Raw genomic sequence first — 238 nt, 5'->3', positions numbered from 1 at the left:
GGACCCCGCGCCGTTGGCGGCCACCGTGCAGGTGGGGGTCCTCGTCCCCACCCCGTCCCCGTGTCCTCATCCCCGTGGCACCATCCCCTTCCGCAGGACCCCTACCTGGTCCTGCTAGGGACAGGGATAAGCCCAGGACTGCCATCATTCCCCGCCAACGCTAATTACAGAGCTTAATTAACGGTGCACAAGGCTCCCGTGGGGACCCCCTCCCGGCGTCTCCCCGTCCCGTCTCTCA

The sequence above is a fragment of the Mesitornis unicolor genome, unplaced genomic scaffold (assembly GCF_000695765.1).
Source record: "Mesitornis unicolor isolate BGI_N332 unplaced genomic scaffold, ASM69576v1 scaffold41094, whole genome shotgun sequence".
Lineage (NCBI taxonomy): Eukaryota > Metazoa > Chordata > Aves > Mesitornithiformes > Mesitornithidae > Mesitornis > Mesitornis unicolor.
The sequence above is the reverse complement of the archived record's forward strand: the minus strand, read 5'-3'. Positions refer to the sequence as shown.